At 42.3% G+C, this 21,392-nt stretch overlaps 1 protein-coding gene and 1 long non-coding RNA gene across 2 annotated transcripts in view; one reads left to right on the top strand and one right to left on the bottom strand.

The window, feature by feature from the left end:
• Positions 1–773: 773 nt before the first annotated feature.
• On the bottom strand, positions 774–21,374 carry LOC145531209 (uncharacterized). The gene is made up of 2 exons (XR_014072276.1): positions 20,727–21,374; positions 774–975 (listed from the first exon to the last, which is right to left on the bottom strand). It is a non-coding gene; the product is annotated as an uncharacterized LOC145531209 (long non-coding RNA).
• Positions 20,970–21,392, top strand: part of SRCAP (Snf2 related CREBBP activator protein) — a 30,894-nt gene continuing 30,471 nt past the window's right edge. Inside the window, exon 1 of the mRNA XM_081553005.1 lies at positions 20,970–21,279. The gene's annotated coding sequence lies outside the window, so the exon portion shown is untranslated. The remainder of the gene's footprint in view (positions 21,280–21,392) is intronic.

Genomic DNA, 21,392 nt, shown 5'->3' with positions numbered 1-21,392 from the left:
TCAGTGAAAAATTCAAGATGGACAGACTTTAGGATCAGACAAAATATGAGCTTGAATTTCTGCTTTGCTAGCTGTTTGCCTGTGAGCTTTGTGATTTTAGGTTAGTTACCCCTCTGAAGCTGAGCGTTTAACCACACCTACCAAAAAAGGGACAAGGCCTTGGACCTCAAAAGACTGGAGGACTAAAAATTGCTGCAAAAGAAAAAGGCCCTGGGCAGCTCTGGGAAAGCAGTCAATGCCCAGGAAATAGTAGCCATTAGGATAATTATTCTGTAAATGTCCTGAATGATAATAACACTTGTGGAACCAGGTGTCAGACTCTATGTTAGGTACCGAGATCAGATGAACTAGGGACGGGGGTCCTGTGGTCTCTAACTCTCTAATACCAGCTCCTGTCCTCCCACGCCCCACTGTGAAAGAAGAGAAGTCCTCAGTGATGCAAATGAGTGTTGACTTTTTTCATAAGCAAAACAAAGAGCCCTTGATGGAAAAGTTTAGAACTTTGAAAAAGGAGAAATATTGGTTAATAACTGTTTGTTGATATACTCATACCCAGCTTTACTGTCAATAAACATTTCCTGAGGCTGGCTGGGACAATCCCCACTTGGAATCCAGTCGAGGTCTCTAAAATGCTGGGTGAACTGGGGCCTCAGTGTCTCAGGATAAAGAAAGAACAACAGCGAGATAATGAGGCTCGCCTCTCAGGGCTGGGCCAGAGTGGGGCAGTGATGAAATGTGTATGAAGCACTTGACACCCCCTAGAAATGAAGCAATTTTTCTTATCTAACAGAATCACTTTATTTAACTCCAAATCTCCCCAACTCACCCTTAGTTTCAGGGGAAGCAATTGTAGATTCTCTAGGGGACCCTGACCCCAATACTTGGGGATCACAGAGCCTCTGTTTGTCTTCTGGGAAGACACAGGAGGAGGAAGATGGTGATGAACAGGGACCAAGAACATCTAGAGCCATCGTGCTGTGTGCAGAACAGGTTAAATATAGTTAGTAATAGACAGAGACTAAAAGCAAAACTGAACACTTGTTCTTTATGTACATGAAGATATTCACTACAAGTTTATTCACCAAAATATTATTTCTAGAGCTAGAGAATGAAAATTGGAGTGTCCAAATTAGGAGATTGATGAACTATATCATTCAATATTCACACAATGGTCTTTAAAAATATAGAGTAGATCCCAAATCTGGGATAATCTTCAAGATTTTATTATTAATAGGCAAGTGGGGTTATCTTGTGTTCACGGATAGGAAGATGATATTGTAAGGATACAGTTCTCTCCAAATTGATCTGTAACCATCAAGGCAATGTTAATAAAGCTTACAACAGGGTTTGTCCATGAAACTCAACAAGCCAGTTAAAAGATATATACAGAGGAGCAAAGGGCTAAGAACAGATAGAAATTTCTAAAGAAGAATAAAGAGAAGAGACTTGTTCAACCAGAATTGTTAAAAAGCTGTGGCGATGAAGGCAAGATAGTATTGGTAGTGATAGAAATTCAGCAAAATGAACTCATGAATATAAAAAAATTTGATAAATGACAGGGGTGGTATGGGAGATCTAACGAAGCACTATTCAATAATGGAGCTTGAAAAAATGTCATCCTTATGGGAAAAATGAAGTTAAATCATTGCCTCACACTATACACAAAAATCAACTCCAGATATAAGGATTTAATTATCAAAGGCAAAAAAAAAAATTATCAAGGCAAAACTTGAAAAGTTTTGGGAGAAAATAAAAAAAAAAAGAAAAGTTTTAGGAGAAAATATAAGAAAATTTCTTTCTGACCTTGTTTGACTAATAAAGAATCTCAAACAACACACATAAAGGTTAGTTATAAAAGAAAATATTCATAAATAGAACTATATTAAAATTAAAACAAAATTATAAGCTACAGATTTGAAGAAGATATGTGTAAACCCAAATAACCATTCAAGGATATATGTTGAAATGATTTAAAGACCATCTATAAGCCAAGAGAGGATAATAAGCCAACAGAAAAATGGGTGAAAGATTTGAATATGCATTTCAAAGAAGAGGAAGCATGGCTAAAAAGCTCTTGAAGAGATTTGCAACATCATTCAAGTAAATACAAATGAAGATCATAATGAGATACCCAGTCTATGGCATGAATTAAAACGCCAAGTATTGGAAAAGAACAACATATCTTCGATACATTGCTGATGGGAATATATACCCATACAATCATTTTAGAAAACAATTTATTGTTTCTTTCTTATAAAATTGAACATTTACACATGTTAAAGCTTAGCAATTCCACTCTTGGGCAAATATCCAGGAACAAGTCTTGCACAAGTGTTCCAGGAGACATGGACATGAATATTCATAACAGGAGTGAATCAATAGTCACTAACCAGAAAGAACCCAAAAAGCCCTTCAATAGGAGAATGGATAAAAACATTGGAGCACTTTGATAAAAATGAAATATTACACAAGAGTGAAATTGGAATTAACCACAGCTACGCAGTATGGACTTCATGAATGGACCATTGAGTGTAAAAACAGCAAGTGAGACTCTGAGGACTACCTACAAGGGGATCAGTTCAGTTCAGTCGCTCAGTCGTGTCCGACCCTTTGTGATCCCATGGACTGCAGCACACCAGTCTTCCCTGTCCATCACCAACTCCCAGAGCTTGCTCAAACTCATATCCATTAAGTTGGTGATGCCATCCAACCATCTCATCTTCTGTCGTCCCCTTCTCCTCCTGCCTTCAATCTTTCCCAGCACTAGGGTCTTTTCCAGTGAGTCAGTTCTTCCCATCAGGTGGCCAAATTATTGGAGCTTTAGCTTCAGCATTAGTCCTTCCAATGAATATTCAGGACTGATTTCCTTTACAATGGACTGGTTGGATCTCCTTGCAGTCCAAGGGACTCTCAAGAGTCTTCTCCACATACCATAGTTCAAAAGCATCAATTCTCCGGCACTCAGCTTTCTTTATAGTCCAACTCTCACTTCCATACATGACTACTGGAGAAACCATAGCTTTGACTAGACAGACCTTTGTTGGCAAAGTAATGTCTCTGCTTTTGAATATGCTGTCTAGGTTGGTCATAACTTTTCTTCCAAGGAGCAAGCGTCTTTGAATTTCATGGCTGCAGTCACTATCTGCAGTGATTTTGGAGCCCCCCAAAATAAAGTCTGTCACTGTTTCCATTGTTTCCCCATCTATTTGCCATGAAGTGATGGGACCAGATGCCATGATCTTAGTTTTCTGAATGTTGAGCTTTAAGCCAACTTTTTCACTCTTCTCTTTCACTTTCATCAAGAGGCTCTTTAGTTCTTCTTCATGTTCTGCCATAAGGATGGTATCGTCTGCATATCGATATTTCTTCCAGCAATCTAGATTCCAGCTTGTGCTTCATCCAGCCCAGCATTTCTCATGATGTACTCTGCATGTAAGTTGAATAAGTATGGTGACAATATACAGCCTTGATGTACTCCTTTCCCAATTTGGAACCAGTCTGTTGTTACATGTCCAGTTCTAATTGTTGCTTCCTGACCTGCATACAGACTTCTCAGGAGGCAGATCAGGTGGTCTGGTATTCCCATCTCTAAGAATTTTCCACAGTTTGTTGCAATCCACACAGTGAAAGGCTTTAGCATAGTCGATAAAGCAGAAATAGATGTTTTTCTGGAACTCTCTTTCTTTTTTGATGATCCAAAGGATGTTGGCAATTTGATCTCTGGTTCCTCTGCCTTTTCTAAATCCAGCTTGAACATCTGGAAGTGCACAGTTCACGTACTGTTGAAGCCTGGCTTGGAGAATTTTGAGCATTACTTTACTAGCGTGTGAGATGAGTGCAATTGTGTGGTAGTTTGAGCATTCTTTGGCATTGCCTTTCTTTGGGATTGGAATGAAAACTGATCTTTTCAGTCCTGTGGCAGCTGCTGAGTTTTCCAAATTTGCTGGTATATTGAGGGCAGCACTTTTACAGCATCATCTTTTAGGATTTGAAATAGCTCAACTGGAATTCCATCACCACCACTAGCTTTGTTCATAGTGATGCTTCCTAAGGCCCACTTGACTTTGAGCCCAGGTTCAGTCCCTGATCAGGGAACTAGATCCCATATGCCGCAACTAAAGCCCAGCATAGCCAAATAAATTAATAGAACAAGTAAATAGCTAAAATTAAACAGTGTATTGTTTAATCATCATAGAGAGGACAAAACTATAAAACTAAAAACAAGAAAACAATAAACACAGAGTTCTAGATAATGGTTTCCTGCTTTGGGGAAGGTGTTGCAGCATGAACAGAACAAAGTGGGGAGCCCATTAGAAGATGTGAATTATTGCAATATGAATAAGTAAATATATACATATATGATGAATAAACAAATAAAAACATAAAACAAGTAAATAAACAGAAGAGGGCTACAAACAGATAACAACCATATGTCACAGATTATAGATTTTAATTAATCCAATTCTTAGTATCTGAAGTCTTTTTCTGGGCTTCCTCCATGGCTCAGCGGTAAAGAAACCACCCGCAGTACAGGAGCTGCCGGAGAAGCACGTTCGATCCCTGGGTTGGGAAGATCCCCTGGAGGAGGCCATGGCAACCCACTCCAGTATTCTTGCCTGGAGAATCCCATGGACAGAGGAACTTGGTGGGCTACAGTCCAGAGTGTCACAAAGAGCTGGACACAACTGAAGCGACCTAGCATGCAGGCTTGAAGTCTTTTCTAAAAAAAAAAAAAAAAACATGTACCATATACCACTGTTTGTGTAAGAAACATTAGTGAAGGAAATATTATCTATGCCTGAAAATTTTACTTTATTTTTGATGTTTTTAAAATGTATTTATTTTTTTTGGCCGCTTGTGTCCCAACCAGGGATCGAACTCATGCCCTGCAGTCGAAGCTTGGAGTCTTAACCACTGAACCACCAGGGAGTTCCCCAGAATTTCACTCTCATCCTACAGGCTTTCACAGGGTGACTAGGTTGGATTGGGTAATGGGCTAGGAAGTCATATAGGGAGACTCTCTTTTTATTATATACCTTTGTGTACTGTTTGGAATGTTTGTTTTATCTTGGGCATAGAATATCTTTCAAATAAGGGTTTGTGTCAAGATTAAAAAATTACTATAAAATCAAAGTTTTTTATTCATTAGAATTGATATTTCACAGCAGATGTTTTAAAAACTTGCTAACTAGTGATACTGATGGGGGAGGCAAACAGGCACCCTTCGTACACTGTTGGTGGCACTAGAAATTGGTGTAGCACCTTAGGAGGGCAATATTTAGCTATCTGTGGAAATCTTAAATTCACATTCACATATTCTTTGACCCAGCAATTCTTTTCCACTTTGAGAATTTACTTGTACAACTCAAGATATAAATGAACAAGGTTGTTCACAACAGCATGATACAAAGGTAGACAGACACCATGTTATATGCACACCGACTATTAGGTAGCTAATAAAAGTATGAGGTAAATCTGTATGTATTGGCCTGGAAAGATGATAGACAGAGATGAAGTGTAAAAAGGCAAGATGTAGAAAAATATATACAGAATGATATCATTTGTAGATATAAAAGACACATACTCATGGAAAATTTGAGGAAATATGAGTAATTTAACACTGGTTGCCTCTGGGGAGTGGAATTAAGAAGGTAAAGGAAAGACATACCTCTTGGCTTATACTTTGGAATAATGGATTTTATGTTTGATGAAAAGCAAACGTGTATTACTGCAATTTAAAAAAATATTTTAAGAGTTCAAAACACAATGTCAATTATATCTCAATAAAGCTGGGGGGAAGTTTATATATTAAAAGGAGGCGATGTATGCTCACTGCAAAAAAAAAGTTTTTAAAGAAAATAGACTATAAAGAAGAAAAGATCAACAGTTTTTGCCTTCTCATCTTCAACAAGATAATCACATTTAACAGTTTGTTATATTCTTCTAAAATTTTGTCTGCTTTTTTGTTTGCCTATTTAGATTTATTTATTCTTAGGAAATGGAATTATATTCTATAGGCTGACATTTTTTTCTACATTTTACCATGTTAGTAATATACACCAACAGCATCAGTTGTTTCCAAAACCATAGATAATGGTACTTTTTCTTCTGATTGTAAAAGCGTGATTCACAAAGGAAATATCTCTGTAACTGTGTTGCTAAATAAGAAATGTAGGTTGTAGAACAACATGTACAGGATCCTCTTATTTCTGTTTAAAAAAGGAAAGAGTGTGTGTAAGCTCTGAAAAATGGACAAGAATAGCCATTAAGCTCTGTTTAGAGTAGTTTTGTGTGGGGAGAGATTGGATTGAGGTGGTATGGATTTTTACAGCATGTTGCTTTTATAATAATGATACATGCCTGTGACCAAATCTTTTCAAAAATTCAGACAAGCTCACAAAAATTTGAAATTATTCCAGATCCTACCACCCAGAGATAATCTCAGTTAACATACTGGTGAGCAAGCTCACATTTCCTTGTCTGCCCATAAGAATATATTCATCCTCTAAATTTATAAATTACGATTATACAAAATACTCTACTCTGTACCCTGCTGTTTTCAATATGTCAGTACTTCATTTTAATGATTGCACATTATGCCACATAACTGCTACACTGTAATTTAATCAACCAATCCCTTGCTGTTAAATTTTTTTAAATTGTAAAATACAACATATACCAGAAGAATATAAAAAGCATATGCACTTCTTAAGAAATAATTATAAAGCAAACATTTGTGTTACCTCTATCCTAGACACACTTAAAAATTGTTTTTAAATTAAAAACAGGTAAGTATAATAAATACCTGTGTACCATCTCTTAGAATTAACAAACACACACTCTGTTCATTTTTTGCTTCCATTTAAATTTCTTTTTTCACTAACAAGATGACAAAATAGGATATATTTTATTTTATTTACCTTTTTAAAAAGATTACAGTACTGTGTTCACTATTCTGTGAATACTTTAGTGCAACAAGCCCAACATTTTCTTTTGGAGGTTTTAATAGTCTTAGAGTTGGCCAGTGGGAGCCCCATTTCCAAAATTCTCATGTCTTTCCAACAAGACTACGTTAATCTTTGAAAACTTTCATGCTTCCTGGCTCTACAGGATGTTCCAGGTTCACCTTGTACCTTTCAGTCCTAGACATAGACTTGGTCTTTTCTGCAATCAGCCGTTGTTAGAGACCATAATCTGGGTGCTAAGGTGCTCTGTTGGCGTGCAGAACTGTTAAATAAAGTGTAACTTTACAGATAATGAAATGGTAATGTTATCACTTTTACCTTTCCCTGATTATTCATGAGGGTGACCATTTTTTCAATATATTTATTGGCGATTTGAGTTTCTTATCTCCCAGCTACTTCTTCATATACTTGTCTTTTGTGTGCGTGTGTATGTGGGGTGGGGTGGAGTGGAGTGGGAATCTTAGTTCACTGATCAGAGATTGAACCCCGGGCAGTGAAAGTGCCAAATCCTAACCACTGGACCACCAGGGAATTCTCTATTTTTCTTTTGTTGAGACTTTAGGTCATGGCCAATTTTTTTTTTTTTTTTTGCTTTTATAAACAGTGCTGTGATGTACATCTTTGTCCATGCATATTTGCTCATTTTTCTGACTGATTCCTTAAATAAACTTCTAAAAGCATAATTTCTGGAGGAAAGAATATTTTTTTAATTAATACTTTAAAAAAAGTCTTTTAAAAGATCCAAATCAAAAAGACTGTGCCCATGTACACTCCCCTCCACCCTGGGGCAGTATGTGTGTGCCTCTCTTCCCATGCCCTTCCTAGAACTGGGCATCATTTTAGATCCCCTCTTTCAGGGTTGTTTTTTTTTTTATTGGAATACAGTGGCTTTACAGTGTTGTGTTACTTTCTGCTGTGTAGCTAAGTGAATCAGCTATATGCATAAACATACTCCCTCTTTTTTGGATTTCCTTTCCATTCAGGTCTCCACAGAGCATTAAGTAGAGTTCCCTGCACTATGCAGCAGGTTCTCCTTAGTTACCTATTTTATACATAGTAGTGTATATATGGGCTTTACCAGTTGGTTCTAGTGGTAAAGAACCTGCCGGCCAGTGCAGAAGATCTAAGAGACACAGGTTCGACCCCTGGGTTGGGAAGATCCCCCGGAGGAGGAAATGGCAACCCACTCCAGTATTCTTGCCTGGAGAATTCCACCGACAGAGGAGCCTGGCGGGCTACAGTCCATAGAGTCACCAAGAGCTGGACACGACTGAAGCAACTTAGCACAGTGTGTACATGTCAATCCCAATTCATCCCACCCAGGTTGGGGATGTTTTTGATCACTGTGTTAAGATGTGCTGGAATCAATCCGTAAAGCCTCTGTGCTTGGCTGTGTTCTCATAAGTTCCCAGTCCCCCCAGAGAGAAGAAAGGCAGCTCACCACCTTCTCCTAGCCTCCTGGGACTTCAACCACTATACAGTTGACTTCCGGAGGCTCCTCTGGAAGGTCCTCTCAGAAGAGTTATTTGTTAAATCTGGCAATTCTATCCCCAGGTTCCTGTTCTACCTAAAAATTTTGATCTCCATTAACCTCTCACTGAGGTTACAGCAATCACCTTCTCATCTCACACTCACAATTCTTTCTCAACACTGGCTTCTGCTCAGAGCCCTCCTGCCACACTTAGAACTCCATCGAAACTCCTTCAGAAAGATCTAAGCTTGACCCTCCTCTTTGGTCTCATCTCCTACTGCTGTCCCGTGCAGCCTCCAGAGCCTCTTGGTTGCTTCCTTTCAGGATAAGCTGGGCAGCCTCTTTGTACCTCTGCTTAGAATGTTCTTCCCCCAAAGCACCCTCTCTTCAAATGTCTGCACTGCAGAGAGGCCTTACCAGACTGCCTTATTCAAAAGAGCACCTCTCTGCCCCTCACTCTCTCTATCCACCCCGCTTTATTTTTTCATAACACATTTTACCCATCTTTACTTTATACTTTTATTTACTTATATATTTGTTCCTTGTCTTTCTCCATCAGGAATATCAGCTCAATAAGAACCTGAATGTTGAGTTTTCTACTGGTTTGTTTTCCTAATACCATCTCCCTGGTGCCTAGAATGATGCCTGGAGCCTCATAGACCTGGCTTTGATAGGCTGTGTTGCATAGCAGTTAAGGGCACACATGTGAGTCAGTCTCTCTGGGTTCGAGTGCCTGCTCTGCTGCGTTCCAGCTGTGTCACGTGGGACAAGTTATTTAACTATCTTTAAAAAACATTTTTTATTTTATAATGGAGTATAGCTGATTAACAGTGTTGTGATAGTTTCAGCTGGACAGCAATGGGACATACACATATACCTGTATCTTTTCACCCCCAAACCCCTTTCCCATCCACAAGGCCACGTAGCACTGAGCAGAGTTCCCTGTGCTCTATAGTAGGTCCTTGTTGTTAACCATCTTTTTCTTTCACCATCTGTAAAAGCAGGAATGATGATCTGCTCAATAAGGTTATTGTGAGAAATAGGTGAATTAACGTGTAAAAACAAAGATTGGTGCTTATAGTGTTTGTTACCCTTACAATTTTTAAATTATTTGCCTGTACCAGGTCTTAACTGTTACACATGGGATCTTTGATCTTTGTTCTGGAATGTGAGATCTAGTTCCCTGACCAGGAATTGAACTCAGGCCCCTGAATTGGGAGCATGGCATCCTAGCCAATGGATCACCAGGGAAGTCCTGTCACTGTTACAGTTTGAGTGAATTTCACACATATGGGTCATGGCCATCATGTACCCATGTAGACATCAACCAGCCCCTATCTTTTGATATTTAGTATATGTCTGTCACTCTCCAGACAATCGGCATAGACACGTGCAGGTAAGTGAAGACGGCAAATGTGGCTCCTCTCTTGCCATGAGCCTTCAGGAAATCAAGTAATTGTTTCCAATGTTAAAGTGCCCAGAGGCAAAAAAAAAAAAAAAGGCACAGAATGTTCAAGTGATATAATGCAGTCAGAGAACCAGGGAAGGATTCTGGAGGCAGCGATGTACTCTGTGGGTTTTGTTTGTTTTTATCTATTTTGGGGGTTGTGCTGGTCCTTGCTGTGTGGGCTTTTCTTTAGTTGCAGCGAGCAGGGGCTACTCTTGTTGTGGAGCACAGACTCTAGGAGACTGTGGGCTTCAGTAGTTGTGGCACGTGGGCTCAACAGTTGTGGTTCCCGGGCTCTAGAGCACAGGTTCAATAGTTGTGCCACTCAGGCTTCGTTTCTCTGCGACATGTGGGATCCTCCTGGATCAGGGATCGAACCTGTGACTTCCACAATGGCAGGCGGATTCTTTACCACTGAGCCACCAGGGAAGCCCCCTACCCTGTGGGGTTTGACTAGGTGGAAAGGAAAGAACCGTATGTGAGAAAGCCCAGAGTGGAGAAAGAGCCTATAGAGGGACATGAATGGGAAGACCAGTGTGGCTGGAGTATGGAGGGCTGGAAGAGATGAGGTTGGAGAATTTGCCAAAGGCTACCAAGCAGAGCGTTGTGGAACTCAGAAAGGAGTATCATGGGAACCATGAAAGGACTTGCAACAGTGACTCTGTCAGCTTTGCAGTTAAGAAAAGTTTTCCCTAGCTGCTGTGTTGGGGAGAAACCTCCACAGGTCTCTGTTCCAATTGCCACCTCACCAGAGACTAAAATGGCACCTCTCCGGGCCCCCATCTCTGTCCCCTCCACCTGCTACACCACATTAGGAGGCCCTGACATAGTCCTAGACTCTCTCATGCTTCTCCTTGGTTTGCCCCCATTGGAACAGAAACCCTGCAGGAGCTGGGACTCCAGCGAGAGGAGAGACCAGCCACGGACAGACTGCTTAGGAGGCTGGTGCAGACAGCCCAAGCCCTGGAATCTTTCATTGCCGGGAGAGTTAGGAGCAGCTGTCTGGCTGGTAGAGGGCAGGAGACCAGGGGACTCTTCTCATCTAGAAGCTTCATTTGCATATCACTTTACATAAGACTGAGAAAACAGTCATTGTCCGTAACAAAGAATAGGGTAGGGAGGCAGTTAGAGATAATGGTAGTGGTGGGGGTGGACTAAAGTCCCAGCAGTGGGACTTCCCTGGCGGTCCAGTGGTTCAGAATCTACCTTCCAGACTTCTCTGGTAGTCCAGTGGCTAAGACTCTGTGCTCCCAGTGCAGGGGACTCAGGTTCGATCCCTGTGAGGGAACTAGATCCCACATTCTGCAGCTAAGACACAGCATAGCCAAATGGATATATAAGTAAAGTAAAAAAAAAAAAAAAAGAATCACCCTCCAAGGCAGGGTGTGTTTGTTCCATCCCTGGTCCAGGAGTTAAGACCCCACATGCCTCATGGCCAAAAATCTAAAACATAAAATGGAAACAATATTGTTGTAACAGTCACTGATTATGTCATCAAGGGCTAAGAGTCGGGTGTGGGGCTGGAGGGAAATGGATAGTAATATCCATTAGAGAGAAATATCTCAGATGTAATGGAAAAAGAATCGGTGGCTGGATGTGAGGTGTGAGGGAAAGAGAAAGTATTTGCTCTGGTTTGAGCAACTGGGTGGATAATGGTGCACCTCAGAGCAGATTTTGTGGTTCAGGTCATGCATGCAGTCACTGCTGCTGCTGCTGCTGCTGCTAAGTCGCTTCAGTCGTGTCCAACTCTGACCTCATGGGCTGTAGCCCATCAGGCTCTCTGTCCATGGGATTTCCCCACTGGAGTGAGTTGCCATGCCCTCCTCCTGGGCATCTTCCCAGCCCAGGGGGATGGAATCTGCATCTCCTGCATTGGCAGGGGGATTCTTTACCATTGAGCTACCAGGTCTTCCCATCAGATCACGAGTTCAGTTTTATATGTATGCATCCAAGGTGTCTGGTATGCCTGCACGAAGAATCCAGGAGTTCAGACCCAAGGATAGTCCTCGCAAGCCCTTGGTGTAAAAGCCGAGGTGGTCATTGGACTGCACAATGAAATCACAGCAAATGACTGGAGCCGTAGGGATTACGGTCTTTTTCTTCTGAGATCTCTCTAGGCAAATTAGCAGGGGTGCTTACATGTCAATGCTTTCTGGTTGCCACCTGACTTTCCCACCTATGTTGCTCTATATAACCCCTAGATACTTCAAGCAATGAAAGGTTCTCTATAAGGCAGGGGTCCTGAAGCTTCAAGGGTTATTACCTTTGGGATATCCACTTCTGCCCTTGAGAACGTGTTGGATGAGAGAAGGCAACTGAGGAAAGAATGATGAGGACCCCTACAGCTGATGGAGGTGTCCAGGAGAAGTGGCCAGTAAGAAAGACTGAGAAGAAGCATCCAGGGAGGTAGGAGGAGACTGGGAAAGGCTAGCCTCACAGAAGGCTAGAGGAACGGCTGTTTAGAGGATCGTTACCACTAGCAATCAACTGTCTTGGCAAGTTCTGCTAATTTTCTCTGCAGTATCTCCCTCCATCTCCACTGCCACCTTCTGGCTAGTAGTCCCCATTACAACTGGGTCACTTCCCCTGCCTCTATCTCCAGTCTTACAACTATTAATATCTTTACAGCCACCCCATTCATTCTGTCGGCTTCTCTTATGGCTCAGTGCAGAAGTGCAGGAGACTCGGGTTCGATCCCTCAGTCAGGAAGATCCCCTGGAGAAGGAAATGACAACCCCTCCACTATTCTTGTCTGGGAAATCCCATGGACAGAGGAGGAACAAAATTCATTGTTAGATTGTCCTTTCAAAAGTGGAGGATGGACCATGTCAATTCCTGCTCAACGACTTTCAGTAGCTCCCTGTAACCTCTGAACGAATCCCCTACTACCTAGCCTGGTATGCTGGGCCTTTGACAGCCTGGCCCCAGTTGACCTATCTATCGCAATCTGCTCTCTCATAAAGAAGATAAGCTGATCAATTCTCCTGTAACCCTCAACCTCACTGAGGCCATGTCATTTTCCTGAAGTACCTACTGTTCGTGACTAAATTTCTCAATGTCAGACTCAGATGGCAACGTCTCTAGGAAGTCTTCCCCACAGGATCTGACAACATTCTTGACCACCGTGGCATCAAAACACTCTGCCCTGACTTTTTAGCAAGCTCACAACTCATTCCCCAATGAGACTAAGTTCTTGAGAACAAGGACTGTATCATCTTCGTTCCTGTTTCTCCCACTCACGTGTAAGAACAAGCGGTCACAGATTCAGCTGCCTACAGCAGCCAGGCAGATATGACAAATGTGTGAAGTTGCCCAGGGAAAGACAATTAAAAATGGGCAGCAGGGCTTCCTTGGTGGCTCAGTGGTAAAGAATCCACCTGCCGATGCAGGAGACACGGGTTCAATCCCTGGTCCAGGAAGATCCCACATGCTGTGGGACAGCTAATCCTGTGCGCCACAATGACTGAGCCTGTGCTCTATAGAGCCCGGGAGCTGCAACTACCGAGCTCATGTATAGCAACTACTGAAGCCTACATGCCCTAGAGCCTGTCCTCCACAAGAGAAGCCACTGCACTGAGAAGCCCTTGCGCTGCAACTAGAGAGTAGTCCCCAGTTGCCACAACTAGAGAAAGCCCACACGAATCCAAGCCCGTGGCAGTGAACTCACCAAGTTCTAGCCATTGAACGCCCAGAATATTCCCAAAGACTTTATTTTTTAGAACAATTTTAGGTTCACAGCACAGCCAAAACTAAATAAATAATTATATATAAAAAGAAATGGCGGGGCTTATGGCAAGTAAGAGCCTTGCCTAAAGTATTAATGATAATACTCAGAATATTAAAATATCATGTAAGGCACATTTGGAGACTAAACCTGAAAATCATGAGTTTGAGACTCTGAAACAGAGGTTTTAAACACACTCTTGCATTTAGCTGGTTCTCTGGAGGTTTCAAACCAATTTTGCGTCAGCAAGTCTATCCCCACTTGTATGGATGAAGCGAGTGAGGCTCCGAAAGTTGAGCTGAGTTGAATCATAAAGATTCAACCCATTCAGACTCTGGCTTGGGCTGAGAATGATGGGGGAGGGTCTAAAAAGATGGGTATCACTCACTGTTTTTTTTTTTTTAATAACATGGAGAACAATAGTTTGACAGTTTTATGCTGTATTTATTTATATTTTTGGCTGTGCTGGGTCTTCATTGCTGCACAGGCTTTTCTCTAGTTGTAGAGAATGAGGGCTTCTCTTCGTTGCAGTGCACAGGCTTCTTGTTGTGGTGGCTTCTCTTGTGGTGGTGAGTGGGCTCAGTAGCTGTGGTTTCCGGGCTTTAGAGCACAGGCTCAATAGTTGTGGCCTCCGGAGTTAGTGGCCCCAAGGCATGTGAGATCTTCTCCAACAAAGGAATGAGCCACCAGGGAAGCCCAATCATTCTCCTTTTTAAAAATTAAGGTTTTTTTCCTCCCTTCCCTCCCTCTTCCTTCCTTTCTTGCCTCGCTGCTTGTGGGCTCTTAGTTCCCCGACCAGGGATCGAATCCAAGTCCATGGCAGTGAACTCACCAAGTTCTAACCACTGGACTGCCAGGAAATTCCTCAAGGCTTTATTTTTTAGAACAATTTTAGGTTCACAGCATTGAGGGGAAGTTACAGAGGTTTCCTATATAGCCCCTGCCCCCACCCATGTGTAGTATCCCCTCATCTTTAACATCTCTCATGGGAGTGGTACAGTTGTTATCATTGATGGACCTACACTGACGCATTACTATCACCCAAAGTCCATAGATTACATTATGGCTCACTCTTGGTGTTGTACATTTTATGATTTTGGACTAATGTATAATGACATGTATCCACCATTATGGACTTCCCGGTGGCTCAGTGGTAAAGAACCCACTTGCTGATGAAGGAAAGATGGGCTCAATCCCTGAGTCAGGAAGATCCCTGAAGAAAGAAATCGCAACCCACTCCAGTATTCTTGCCTGGAAAATCTCATGGACAGAGGAGCCTGGTGGGCTATATAGTCCATAGGGTGGTGAAAGAGTTGGACATGACTTGGCAAGTTAACAACAGCCACCATTATAGTATCATACAAAAATCCTCTGTGCTCCAATTCGTCCCATCTCCCCACCCTCAGTCTCTAACAACCACTGATCTTTTGACTGTCTCCATAGTGTTGCCTTTTCCAGAACGTTATATAGTTGGAACCACACGGTATGTAGTCTTTTCAGATTGACTTTTTTCACTTAGGACTATGTGTTTAGATTCCCTCCATGTCTTTTCATAGCTTGATAGCTCACTTCCTTTTAGTACCCATTGTCTGAATGTACCACAGTTTATTTATCCATTCATCTATTGAAGGACATTTTGGTTGCTTCCAAGTCCTGGCAATTATAAATAAAATTGCTATAAACATCTATGTGCAGTTTTTGTGTTGACATAGGTTTTCAACTCCTTTGGGTGTTTAAAGTGATCCTTTGATCCTTTGGGAGGTTACTGGTTCCTATGGAAAGAGTATGTTTACATTTGTAGAAAAGAAAGAAAGTGAAGTCGCTCAGTCGTGTCCAACTCTTTGTGATCCCATGGACTGTAGTCTACCAGGCTTCTCTGTCCATGGGATTTTCCAGGCAAGAGTACTGGAGTGGGTTGCCATTTCCTTCTCCAGGGGATCTTCCTGACCCAGGGATCAAACCCAGGTCTCCTGCATTGCAGGCAGACACTTTACCCTCTGAGCCACCAGGGAAGCCCAAAGAAACCATCAAATTGTCTTCTACAGTGGCTGTACCATTTCACATTCCAGTAATGCATAAGAGTTCCCATTGCTCCATATTCTTGTCAGTATTTAGTGTTGTCCATGTTCTAGATCTGGTGCATTCTAATAGATATCTAGTGGAATCTCACTGTTGTTTTAATTTGCATTTCCCTGATGACATATGATGTGGAGCATCACTTCATACACTTATTTGTAATCTGTGTATCTGTTTTGGTGAGGTGTTTTTCTTTGACCCAGAAAGATCATTGACTCATTTTTTTAATTGGATTGTTTTCTTATTTTTGAGTTTTAAGAGTTTTTTGTATATTTTGAATAACAGTCCTTTATTAGACAGGTCTTTTGCAAATATCTCCCCTCTCTTTGTGGTTTATGTTCTCCTTCCCCTGACATTGTCTTCCCAGAGCAGTTTTTTCATTTCAGTGATACCCAGTTTATCAATTATTTCCTTCATGGACCCTACCTTTGCTGCTGCATCAAAAAGTCATCATTGCCACATACAAATTCATCTGGCTTTTCTCCTATGTTATCTTCTAGGAGTTTTATGGTTTTGTGCTTTATATTTAAGTGGGTGATCCATTTTGAGTTAATTTTTGTGAAGGGTATAAGAACTGTGTCTAAATTCTTTTTTGCATGTGGATGTCCAGTTGTTTTAGCACCATTTGTTGAAAAGACTATCTTTGTTCTATAGAATTGCTTTTGCTCTGTTGTCAAAGATCAGTAGACTGTATTTATGTGGGTCTGTTTCTGGGCTCTCTATTCTGTTCCACTGACCTGTCCATTCTCCTGCCAGTACTACACTGTCTTGATTGCTGTCTTTATAGGGAGGTTTGAAGTCTGGTAGTGGCAGTCTTCCAACGTGGTTCTCAATACTGTTTTGGCTATTCTCATCTTTTGCCTCTCCATACAAACTTTAGATTCAGCTTGTTGATATGCACACAACAACCTGCTGAGATTTTGATTGGGACTGCATTGAATCTATAGATTAAGCTGGGCAGAACTGACATCTTGACAATATTAAGTCTTGAAATTAGTTTTCATTCAACCAAAATCTCATTTGTCTAACAGAAGAAAAATCTCTTCATCACAGGGTTGTTTGAAATGTTTTTCATACATTATCTAGAGACTATGAACCCTGTGACAATGTCCCTGCTCTCAAGGAGTTCATCTTTAAGTGGGAATGGGGCAGACAATAAATAAGCATACAAATAAATTAATAATTTCAGGTAAGGGTTGTGAAAAAGGCATGTGAGAAAGAGTGACAGGCAGTGAAACAGCTATTGAATGTCAGAGAATTTCTCTAAGGAGGCAACATTTGGACTAAGACCTTCATGAAAAGGGAGAGCTGGCCATGAGAAAGATTTTTTAATTTTTATTTACCTTTATTATTATTATTATCATTACTTTTTGGCTGAGCCACATGGTTTGTGGGATCTTGGTTCCCCGACTAGGGATTGAACTTGCACCCATGGCAGTGAAAGCACTGCGTTTTAACTGGCGGATCGTCATGGAATTCCGAGAAAAAGTCTTAGACAGAGGGAACAATGGAGATGAAGGCTCTGAAAGCAGAAGTGATGGATGTTTTGGAGAAGAGCGTGGTGGCTATAGTGTAGTGAAGGAGAGGTATGTGAGGTTAAAAAAAATGGAAGGGATCATATCCTGTAGGGTTACTTTATTGAAAAAGAAAGTAAAAAATACATGTTGTGAGATATATACAATGTACAATTTAAAAATAATTTTATTTATTTTTAGCTGTGCTGGGTCTTCGTTGCTGCGCAGGCCTTTCTCTAGTTGTGGTGAGTGGGGGATACTCTGTAGTTGCGGTGTACAGGCTTCTTAGTGCAGTGGCTCTCAGGCACGTGGGCTCAGTAATTGTGGCTCCCAGGCTCTAGAGCACAGGCTCGATACCTGTGGCCCACGGGCTTTGTTGCTCCACGGTACGTGGGCTCTTCTTGGATCAGCGATTGAACCCATGTCTCCTGCATTGGCAGGTGGATTCTTTACCACTGAACCACCAGGGAAGTCCTACTTTTTTTTTTTTTTTTTTAGATATATCTTTTAAGATTTATTTATTTTTGGCTGTGCTGGGTCTTCGTTGCTGCGTGAGAGCTTTCTCCAGTTTCAGCGAGGGGGGCTACTCTCTAGTGGTGGTGCTTAGGCTTCTCATTGTGTGGTTTCTCTTGTTACTTTGGGCTTCAGTAGCTGTGGTTCATGGGTTCTAGAGAACTGTCTCAGTAGCGGTGGTTCATGGGCTCTAGAGCACTGACTCAGTAGTTGTGCTGCACGGGTTTAGTTGCAAGTATACAACTTTTACATGGACATTTCAGTGAATGCTTACATCTGTATACACCCATGGATGCGACCTTATCTAGACTGAGATATAAAACAGGAGTCAGCAAATGTTTTTGGTAAGGTGCCATACAGAAAATAGTTTAGGCTTTGTAGGCCTACGGTCTCTGGTGCAACTGCTAAACTCCACTATTACAGGAAGGCAGCCCTAGTTGCTATGTAATGAACAGGCATGGTCTGATTCCCATAAATCTTTAGTTACGGACACTGAAATTTGAATTACATGTAATTTTAACATACCACAAAATATTTTCCTTCTTTTTTCTTCAACCGTTTGAAAATATAAAAGCCTTTCTTAGGACTTCCCTGGTGGTCCGGTGGTTAAAATGCATCTGCCAATGCAGGGGACATGGGTTTGATTCCTGGTCCAGAAAGATCCCCTATGCTGCGGAGCAACTAAGCCTATGCACCACAACTACTGAGCCTGTGCTCTAGAGCCTGGGAGCCACAACTACTGAAGCCCGAGAACCCAGAGCCCATGCTCTGCAACCAGAGAAGCCTCCACAATAAGAAGCCCACAAAGTGCAATGAAAAATAGCCCATGCTCGCCACAACTAGAGAAAGCCCTCACAGCAATGGAGACCCAGTGCAGCCAAAAATAAAAATATTAAAAAAAAAAACTTAGCTTGTCGGCTGTACAAAAAACAGGTGGTGTGCAGGATCTGCTCTTTGGGTCATAGTTTACCAACCTCTGATACAGTTCTAGTATCCCCTTCGTGCATCTTTCCAGTCAAAACCCTTCTCCCCCACTGGTTATTGTTATGATTTTTGTTAATTTTTGCTGCTCTTAAACTTTATATAATCTGAGTCACATGTATTTATTCTTCAGCTCCACATGTCTGTCCTATGGGAATGTTAAGCCATGATACATAATTTTCATGTAAGAGGACTAGGATGCCATTTGGGGATTTTAACTGTGAGAGCATCATGATCTGATATATATGAAAAGGTCACTCTGGTTGCTGTGTGGAGAACAGAGCAAAGGAAAACAGGAGTGGAACTGGGAGGCCCAGTCAGGAGTAATCCAAGCCAAGAGATGATGGCGGCTGGACCATAGTTACAGTCATGGAAATGGAAGACAAATTTTAGACTTGAGCTCACATAACCAATATTAGTTATTTTTTGTTTTTTTTAAATAAAATGTGATAATACTAATAAATTTCCTGAATAATTTTTCTGAGACTGGCATTGAGAATTGTCATGTATAAACCGTGGCCCTACCTTCAAGGCGTTAACAAGAGTTTTGGGAGTGGGGTGCACAGACTGTGAATCCAAATACAATTCATTCAGTGTTTTAAGAAGCCCAGAAGGCTATGGGAACCAGAAGGGGTATTAAACCAGCCCGAGGGTGGTCAAGACAGATCACCTGGGGGTTGTGGCCTTTGAGCTAAATTCTGAAGGAAAAGTCTTGAAAAAAGATTAAAAAAAATTATATGGCAAGGGTAAGAAATCTGAGACTCTTGGAAGCTCAGTGTGGTTCTATGATGGCATCTCAGAGAATACGTAATCTTGGCGTAGAAAAAAACACTTTGAACTGGGTCTAAATAGATGGGCATTTATCTACATTTTCAATCAATCAATCCTGTTTGCTTCTGTGTGCCCTGAGGCTCCAGCAAAGAACAGAGGTAGCAAACTGACAGCCTGAATCTGATGTATTTTGGCCCACATTCCTGTAGGGCAACCACAGGAACAGTGGTTTGAACAGTGGTTATTACTTTTGGACAGAGCTTATGGTCTCCTGTTCCTGGCATTCCTCATTTGCTCTCTTTGCTTTTACATTACCTTCCTGGCCACTCTAGGTTTTTGTTTTCAACCCATGGTCTTTACTGTAAGAAAAACAGTACTTTAAATCACTTACACGGAGAGAATCATCAACTCTTCAAGTAGAATGGGGAAGAGCTAAACTGAGTGAATGAAGAGAAGCTGAATGAGAGCTTTACCCTGGATTTCTAACCTGGCTCCTAGGGTAGGCTTAGGTGGTAAATTTTGTGACAGTGTTTGTATCCTTGTGACTTAGGCTGGTTGGCTATGAATCTTGGTTTTGGGCTCTGTCACTGGTTAATCTATCAGCCTCAAATCATTTGTTAAATGGAGCACTGTTGCGATTAAAAGAGATAATCAGGGCACAAAGTGACCTCAGTAAAGGTCCTGTTATTATATTCCAGAGTGAGGATATCAGATTCTCAAAGCGGGTACTTAACCTAGAAAATTGGCAAACAGTTGGTATAAATGCTTAGGAATTACTGGGAATACTATCATAAAGGCGGCTGAGCGCGGAAGAATTGATGCTTTTGAATTGTGGTGCCGGAGAAGACTCTTGAGAGTCCCCTGGACTGCAAGGATATCAAACCAGTCAATCTTAAAGGAAATCAATACTGAATATTCATTAGAAGGACTGATGCTGAAGCTCCAATACTTTGGCCACCTGATGCCAAGAGCCAACTCATTAGAAAAGACTGGGAAAGATTGAGGGAAGGAGGATAAGGGGGAAGACAGAGGATAAGATGGTTGGGTAGCATCACTGACTCAATGAACATGAGTTTGAGCAAACTCTGAGAAATAGCGAAGGGCGAGGGAAACCGGGCGTCCTGCAGCCCATGGGGTTGTATTGAGTCGGTCACAACTTACGAGACTAAACAACAACCCTTGTGTAAAATGAAGCAGCTCTACATAAGTGGACTGCCAAATGAATCCAGAGGCCCATGCTCCACTGCTAACTAGCTAAAAGTACCTGAGAAATTGCTTCAGCACTCCGGGTGATCTATTAAAGTGGGGCGGACTCATCCGAGTTGGCAGCCGCAATGCAGCTCCAGCGGCAGGTTCCGTAGTGGATAAAAACTCTCCGTCGCGGGCAAGCGCTGTCTCCGCGCGGACTACATCTCCCAGCCGGCCTTGCGCTTCGGGCAGCGCCCTACGCTAGCACGCGAGCTTCCTCGCTCCCCCAACCTCCAGTTACTGTTTCTCGCGAGAGGACGGGCCGCGCCGGCGGTAGCGATAGTGAGCTGTGGTGGTGGCGGTGGTGTTGGTGGTGGCGGCCGAGACGGCGGCGGCCATTTTGGTGAGGCCTCGGAAGCGGCGGCGGCGGTTCGCTGCGAGTAGCGTCTTCCATTTTTCCCACCGACCGCCCGCATCACTGTGCCTCGAGAGGAAGCAGTGGAAGCAAGGCGGTGGTAGTAGCCGCGGGCCCCAAGGGAATTTAAAGGCCGCGAAGGCGGCGGCCAAGAGGGGGCCCTCCCCCCTCCTCGGCGGGAGGGGGGGTGGTGCGCACGCCCCCGAGGACGCAGGTAAGGAGAGGAAGACAAGATGGCGGACGCCCCACAGTTCCCCCTCCCCTGATGGGTGACTGCGCGCGCATCTTTCCGCCACCGCCTCCCCTCCCACCTTCCCGGGATGCTGC

The sequence above is a fragment of the Giraffa tippelskirchi genome, chromosome 13 (assembly GCF_054371585.1).
Source record: "Giraffa tippelskirchi isolate mGirTip1 chromosome 13, T2T-mGirTip1v1.2.pri, whole genome shotgun sequence".
Lineage (NCBI taxonomy): Eukaryota > Metazoa > Chordata > Mammalia > Artiodactyla > Giraffidae > Giraffa > Giraffa tippelskirchi.
Note: the sequence above shows the minus strand (reverse complement) of the source record. Positions and strands in the feature narration are given on the sequence as shown.